This window comes from Chiloscyllium plagiosum, chromosome 1 (assembly GCF_004010195.1).
Source record: "Chiloscyllium plagiosum isolate BGI_BamShark_2017 chromosome 1, ASM401019v2, whole genome shotgun sequence".
NCBI lineage: Eukaryota > Metazoa > Chordata > Chondrichthyes > Orectolobiformes > Hemiscylliidae > Chiloscyllium > Chiloscyllium plagiosum.
In genome coordinates, this window is record NC_057710.1 from 43,843,205 (window position 1) to 43,850,368 (window position 7,164).

The 7,164-nt window shown below is 43.2% G+C and overlaps 1 long non-coding RNA gene across 1 annotated transcript in view; it reads left to right on the forward strand.

Annotated features, from left to right (window-relative positions):
- Window positions 1-1,794, forward strand: part of LOC122555376 — a 49,382-nt gene extending 47,588 nt beyond the window's left edge. Inside the window, exon 3 of the long non-coding RNA XR_006313253.1 lies at window positions 1,363-1,794. This is a non-coding gene — a long non-coding RNA (uncharacterized LOC122555376). The remainder of the gene's footprint in view (window positions 1-1,362) is intronic.
- The last annotated feature ends 5,370 nt before the right edge of the window (window positions 1,795-7,164 follow it).

Below are 7,164 nucleotides of genomic sequence, written 5' to 3' on the forward strand. Positions count from 1 at the left end.
TTGGAGAAAAGGAGGAGGAGAGGGGACCTAATTGAGGTATACAAGATAATGAGAGGCATAGATAGAGTCGATAGCCAGAGACTATTTCCCAGGGCAGAAATGACTAACACGAGGTGTCATAGTTTTAAACTGGTTGGAGGAAAGTATAGAGGGGATGTCAGAGGCAGGTTCTTTACACAGAGAGTTGTGAGAGCATGGAATGCATTGCCAGCAGCAGTTGTGGAAGCAAGGTCATTGGGGACATTTCAGAGACTGTTGGACATGCATATGGTGACAGAAATTTGAGGGTGCATAATGAGGATCAGTGGTCAGCTCAACATCGTGGGCTGAAGGGCCTGTTCTGTGCTGTACTGTTCAATGTTCTATGTTCTATATTCACTGGATGTGAGGATTACTTCTAGATATAATAGATGTAAAATTAGGTCCAGTTGTGAATTTGAAATTGAACTTGTCTGGAAGAGAATATGTTACTCCCTATTGTTCCCCATGGGGGACATTGCAGTGTAGTGGTGAGTTCACTGGAATCATATCTCAAAGGCTCAATCTGATGCTCCAGGGATATGGGTTCGAATTGTAGCACAATACTTAATGGAATTTACATTCAATTAGTAAATCTGGAATTGAAAGGTAATCATAGTAATGGTGAGCATATCAACTATCATTAATTGCTATATAAACCTATCTGGTTCACTAATATCTTTTATACAAGGAAATCAGCAATTTTCATATGATCTGACACAAATGTGAGTTTGGGCCCATAGCAATGTGGTTAACTCTTAACTTCATTTTGTTTGGGTTATCAGTTCTACAAGTACAACTTTGCTTCCAAACTTGTTCCCAACTCACCAAGCCAGATACTATTTTGGGCATTCTCATGTTGAAAGGGAATATATGCTGAGGAGCCCACTTGTGTGATTTGACACTAACATTGCAGTATTGAAGTTCTAAATTCTACATAATGCTCCCTGTTAAATTTGCTCAGCAGTAGGAACAGCCCTCCATTGGCATTGACAACAGTTTCCAGGTTCATCACTGATTGATTTCAATTAATTGTTGCTGTGTTTGTCAGAATGTTTAGCTGCTTCTTGAATCACTTCAAATTGATGATATCAATAGGGAGTGGTGTGGCATGTGTTGAAAGATTTTGTTTCGATTTTGAGGATTCTGCACAAATCACTTGCTTTGCAGACTTGGGTGCTAGAGTTTGAATTTGAATTTTTGATTCCTGAATTATTTTTGTCACATGTATTCAAAATAAAATAGTGACAAGTATCTATCATCACCATGCACAGACGCCATTCACATTAATAAAAAATAAATTTTAAAAAAAGATAACTTAAGCTTTCCCTTCTCCCCATCTAGGATTCCCAGGTCATGCCAAGCCACTGTCAGAGTCTTGCTCTGAGCTATACCAGCCCACACCATGCTGCTGCCAGAGGCCCACTCCACATAGAGACGTGAGTCCCACTCCAGGCTTCACAGGCCAGCCGACTCTGTAGCCATGCTGCCTCTGAAAATGTTGCCGCAGATCTGGAGCCCAGCGAAGCCACCTTCCTACAGAAGAGCTCTTTTTATCAGTAGGTTCAAGCAAAAATGAAATAAAAGTGGGAAAACAAGAAGGGGAAAAACGTAAAAGAAAAATTGGACGAAGAGGACAAGCCCAGGCACAGAAGCACTTTGGAATACAATATGCCAGAGAGAAGGAACTGAGGCACACAGAATGGGATCACAAGACATAGGAGCAGAAATTAGGCCATTCACCCCATCAAGTCTGCTCTGCCATTCAATCATGGCTGATAAGTTTTTCAGAGTCAAGAGTGTGGTGCTGGTAAAGCACAGCAAGTCAGGCACCACCTGAGGAGCAGGGGAATTGATGTTTTGGGCATTAGCCCTTTATCAGGGTAAGTTTTTCAACCCTATTCTCCCCTTTCTCCCTGTAACTTTTGATCCCCTTGACAATCAAGAACCTATGTATCTCAATTTTAAATATACTCAATGACCTGGCCTCCACAGCATTCTGTGGCACTGAATTCCATAGATTCACCACTCTCTGGCTGAAGAAGTTTCTCCTCATCTTCATTCTAAAGAGTCTTCCCTTTACTCCAAAGCTGTGCGCTCGGGTCCTAGTCTCTCCTGCTCATGGAAACATCTTCCCAACTTCCACTTTTTCGAGGCCATTCGGTATTCTGTAAGAATAAGCTGCTGGAACTGGGGAAGAAAGGACATGAGGAGTATAGATAATCTTACAGCTTGATACTAGTATATTCTCTGACTTGAATCTCCATGAGGAATATTAGGTTGAATTTTCCAAGCTTTGTGGTGCAGATTTGAAGCTGGAGGTGCAGGAAAAATCAATAGTAGCATGGGAACAGCTCCCCAGCATATTCCTATCATCAGAGGAGGCATGGGATTAGGATTGGCTGACTGACCATACGATGAGCAGCTAATTAACAACCCTAAGGCCCCAATTATGGATGAATATGCTGCCTCACTGGAATTTTGTCAATAGGAAAGGCACAAGCAGGGAACACGAAGTCATTGGAGGTGGTCCTACTGTGATAGGCTGAAGGCCAGCAGAGTCAGAGGCTTCATATCATAATTACAATGACTCAGGCAGGAAAAGCTGCACCAAATAATTCCTCTGGAGAGATTTCCTCTTCACTCTGATGGGCATAATGGCTTTGAGGCTTATGATTTTTACATTAGTTCCACTTATCCAAAGGTGCCTTCTGGATGTTGACCTGCATCAGTCTTGTTGACTATTTGTGAGGGATTACTAGTGTCCTAGATCTGACTGTGGGAAGAAAGCAGACTTAACATTTTGAGTTTGGTGGCTCTTCATCAGAACTGATTAGTCACTGGACTCAAAACATGAACTCTGCTTTCTTCCAACAGATGCTGCCAAACCTGTAGAGGTTCACTGGCAAATTCTGTTTTAGATGTCCAGCATCTGTCATTCTATGTCTAATGTATCTTAGACTTGATCCTCACTAATTCAGCAGGCAAGACAGGGTGCCTACTCCAACATCTTATATTTTAGTTCAAAAATGTAGTTTATTCATAAAAATATCTTTGTGTATATAGTCACAAAGGTAGTTCAGTTCTGTACAGTAGCATATCAAGGAAATAAGTGAACATTGGATTTTGACTCTATCCAAACAAACCAAAGGCATTTCTTACACACACAAGACTATACTTACATACATTTGAGGCACTAGAAGGGTCTGATAACTAAACAGACCCCCATTTAACTTCAGCAGGCAGACCTGAGACAGGGGTCTTTCCTCACTGCATCTTTGTCGCAGCTGCCCCAAGCTTTAGTGCATCCCTCAGCACCTAATCCTGGACCTTAGAATATGCCAATCTGTAACACTCGGTCAGGTCAATTCCTTGTTCTAGAAGAAGGAAGCATATGTCAGATATAGACAGATCAAGTGAATCCTGAGAACAGTATCAAGGCAGTGGGAGTATACTTATGAGGGAAATCAGGAGGGCAAAAAGAGAATATGAGATAGCTTTGGCAAATAGAGTTAAGGAGAATCCAAAGGGTTTTTACAAATACAGTAAGGACAAAAGGGTAACTAGGGAGAGAACAGAGCCCCTCAAAGATCATCAAGGTTGCCTTTGTGTGGTGCCACAGAAACTGGGGGAGATACTAAATGAGTATTTTGCATCAGTATTTACTGTGGAAAAGGATATGGAAGAGAAAGAATGCAGGAAAATAGATAGTGACATCTTGAAAAATGTCCATATCACAAAGGAGGAAGTACTGGATGTCTTAAAATCCATAAGTGGATAAATCCGCAGGACCTCAAAATGCTCAAAAATGGTCTGCGGAGAGCCAGGAGGGGGCACGAGAAAGGCTTAGCAGGAAGGATTAGGGAGAACACAAAGGCATTTTACACGAATGTGAGGAATAAGAGAAAGATCAAAGAAAGAGTAGGGCCGATCAGGGATAGCATAGGGAACTTGTGTATAGAGTCTGGGTAGATAGGGGAAGGCCTACATGAGTTTTTTGCTTCTGTCTTTACTAAAGAAAAGGACCCTGTAGTGAATGAACCCATTGAGGAGCCGGTAAGCATGCTGGAACAGATAGAGATTGAGGAAGCTGATGTGTTGAAAATTTTGACAAACATTAAGATTGACAAGTCGCCAGAGCTAGACCAGATTTGTCCTCGGCTGCTTTGGGAAGCGAGAAATGTGATTGCTTCACCACTTGCGAAGATCTTTGCATCCTCGCTCTCCACCGGAGTCGTACCTGAGGACTGGAGGGAGGCAAATTGTAATTCCTCTCTTCAAGAAAGGAAATAGGGAAATTACAGACCAGTAAGTCTCACATCTGTCATCTGCAAGGTGTTAGAAAGGATTCTGAGGGATAGGATTTATGACCATCTGGAAGAGCATGGCTTGATTAAATGCAGTCAACATGGCTTTGTGAGGGGCAGATCATGCCTCACAAATCTTATTGAGTTCTTTGAGGATGTTACTAGACAAGTTGATGAGGTTCGAGCTATGGATGTGGTGTATATGGACTTCAGTAAAGCATTTGATAAGGTTCCCCATGGTAGGCTCATTCAGTCAGAAGGTCAGGAGGAATGGGATACAGGGAAATTTAGCTGTCTGGATACAGAACTGGCTGGTCAACAGAAGATAGCGAGTGGTAGTAGAAGGAAAATATTCTGCCTGAAGTCAATGGTGAGTGGTGTTCCACAGGGCTCTGTCTTTGGGCCTCTACTCTTTGTAATTTTTACTAATGACTTGGATGAGGAAATTAAAGGATGGGTTAGCAGGTTTGCAGATGACACAAAGGTTGGAGGTGTCGTTGACAGTATAGAGGACTGTTGTAGGCTACAGCATGACACTGACAGGATGCAGAGATGGGCTGAGAGGTGGCAGATGGAATTCAACCTGGATAAACTCGAGGTGATGCATTTTGGAAGGTCGAACTTGAAAGTTGAGTACAGGATTAAGCATAGGATTCTTGGCAGTGTGGAGGAACAGGGGATCTTGGTGTGCAGGTACATAGATCCTTTAAAATGGCCAAGTGGACAAGGTTGTTAAGAAAACATATGGTGTTTTGGCTTTCATTAACAGGGGGATTGAGTTTAAGAGCCATGAGATCTTGTTGCAGCTCGATAAAACTTTGGTTAGATCGCACTTGGAATACTGTGTCCAGTTCTGTGGAGGTTTACCAGGATTCTGCCTGGAATGGAAGGCTTATCTAACGAAGAGAGGTTGACTGAGCTCGGACTTTTTTCATTGGAAAAAAGAAGGAAGAGAGGGGACCTAATTGAGATGTACAAGATAATGAGAGGCATAGATAGAGTTGATAGCCAGATACTTTTTCCCAGGGCAGAAATTGTTAACATGAGGGGTCATAGTTTTAAGCTGTCTGGCGAAAAGTATAGAGGGGATGTCAGAGGTGGGTTCTTTACGCAGAGAGTTGTGAGAACATGGAATGCGTTGCCAGCAGCAGTTGTGGAAGTAAGTTCATTGGAGATATTTAATAGACTGCTAGTCACAGAAATTTGAGGGTTCATACATTAGGTTTCCCTTACATGAGGATCAATGGTCGGCACAACATTGTGGGCTGAAGGGCCTGTTTTGTGTTGCACTGTTCTATGTTCAATGTTCTATGACCTGATCGGGTGTACCCTAGAAATGTATGGGAAGCTAGGCAAGTGATTGCTGGGCCTCTTACTGAAATATTTGTATCATTGACAGTCACAGGTGAGGTGCTAGAAGACTGGAGGTTGGCTAACATGGTGCCACTGTTAAGAAAGGTGGTAAGGACAAGCCAGGGAACCATAGACCAGTGAGCCTGACATCGGTGGTGGGCAAGTTGTTGGAGGGAATCCTGAGGGACAGGATGTACATATATTTGGAAAGGCAAGGACTAATTAGGGATAGTCAACATGGTCTTGTGCGTGGGAAATCATGTCTCACAAACTTAACTGAGTTTTGTGAAGAAGTAACAAAGAGGATTGATGAGGGCAGAGTGGTAGATGTGATCTATATGGGCTTCAGTAAGGCATTCGACAAGGTTCCCCATGAGACTGGTTAGCAATGCGAGATGTTAGGGATACAGGGAGAAGTAGACATTTGGAAACAGAACTGGCTCAAAGGAAGAAGACAGAGAGTGATGGTTAAGGTTTGCTTTTCACACTGGAGGCCTGTGACCAGTGGAGCGCCACAAGGATTGGTGCTGGGTCCACTACTTTTTGTTATTTATGCAAACAATTTGGATGCAAGCATAAGGGGTATAGTTAGTAAGTTTGCAGATGACATCAAAATTGGAGGTGTAGTGGACAGCAAAGAAGGTTACCTCAGATTACAACAGGATCTTGATCGGATGGGACAATGGACTGAGAAGTGGCAGATGGAGTTTAATTCAGATAAATGCGAGGTGCTGCATTTTGGGACAGCAAATCTCAGCAGGATTTATACACTTAATGGTAATGTTAGTGCGGATGAAGTGATATCAGTCCGAGCCCAGAGTGCAGTTCAACAATCGGTAACGTTTATTGATACAGTAACACCGGCGGAGACCAACCGAGGTCCGAATCTCGGCTGTTCTGCTGTTCCCGTGCGCTGTTACACATTATATACCTTTCTTTGTCAGGATGTGAGGATTTTGAGTTTGAATGGGATGATAGTTCCCCATTATCGCAGAGTAGGTGCAAATGGTGGATTTCCTGCCGTCCCAGGAGAGTTGCAGTGTACACACAATAGGGTGCTAATTGAATTATGTAAACGGGGTCCGGGTACTATTTGCTTGTCTCTCTCTGTGAGGGCAGGGGCTAGCACCCCCCTTTGTTCCCTTGGGGTGCTGGTGTGTATTAGTCTGTTCGTTCCTGTCTGGTGGATGCCTGTCCTTTGTGTCAGGATGGTTCCGTATTGATGAATATGGGTGTGTTTCAGTCAGTCTCTTGATTTGATTAGGAGATGGGTTTCCATATTAATTAGCTCCGGAGTTTCGGTCTATGAGCCATGGTTAGTGTCTGGCCTAGTGTGAATGTGATCTATCCTCTGGCTCCCATCTCCCGGTCACGTGGGCGGACCGGCAGCTGCTGAGTTCTGTGGGTTTAAGCTGCGGCTGCCGTTTAAAACACAAAATGAATTCCTATAGTTTTACCGATGTAGGCATAGTCCTGTGGCAAATGC